Raw genomic sequence first — 892 nt, forward strand, 5'->3', positions numbered from 1 at the left:
GGAGGGCGGCGACTGTTCTCTCATCCAGCCGAGGGGTGGCACCATGGATCGACGAATCAGCGCCCAGAGAACGTCAGACAGTGACCAAACCCGTTTCTCCGTAACCGACCGGCGGCCACACCCCCGGCGTGCACCCTCTCCGTCCGTTATTGAATTAAGCTTATCATTTGATTTTGAGGAGACCCACCAGTCGGTCGTCTCGGGCTCTCTTAAGCGGGCCGAAAAACTTCTTTCTATCCGCGGCTATAATCGCAATAATTTGATATCGCTGATCCGATTACGCGTCATAAGCTGCTATCGAGCAACCGGCTGCCGCCCGCGTCCCTTAGCTCTTGTCCGCGATCAGAGAGAATTACGTGACGCTGCCACCGTTACTTGTACACCCTGGCCTGCTGATTAACCGAGATTTCCACGACGGAAGAAACACGCCGCTGCTAGGGCCAAAAGCAACGCCGCGGCTAAGGCCCGGCTGGGGCCCTCAGTTTCTTTTCTCGCGACACTCTCATCTTCTTTTTAATCCTGTCTACGCTCAGATCCCTTGAATCTGCATGCTGCAGTGAATGGAAGACCCAGCTGATCCTATTTAAAGTCGTGGAACTATCAGGATCAAGCCAGCCAACGACCCGGTGCTACTCAGATCAACCAGGATCTACCAACAACCAGAAGGATTCAGTTTTATGGGATTCTGATTGAGTGAAGAGTCAAGATGAGGAAGAGATAAGAGAATTCGATGAACTGTCCAGGTGTTCCGCGCTCAGTGCCCTCGTCTATTCGCCTCTGACAAAGTCAGACACGCCTGTGACGAAGGAACTCTGCACTTTTGTCTTGGAATTTCGGTGCTTCGAGTGAACCATGGATTATTCGTACTTGAACCAGGCGGCTGCCGCTGCGG

The sequence above is a fragment of the Bombus impatiens genome, unplaced genomic scaffold (genome assembly GCF_000188095.3).
Source record: "Bombus impatiens unplaced genomic scaffold, BIMP_2.2 scf_0637, whole genome shotgun sequence".
Taxonomy (NCBI): domain Eukaryota; kingdom Metazoa; phylum Arthropoda; class Insecta; order Hymenoptera; family Apidae; genus Bombus; species Bombus impatiens.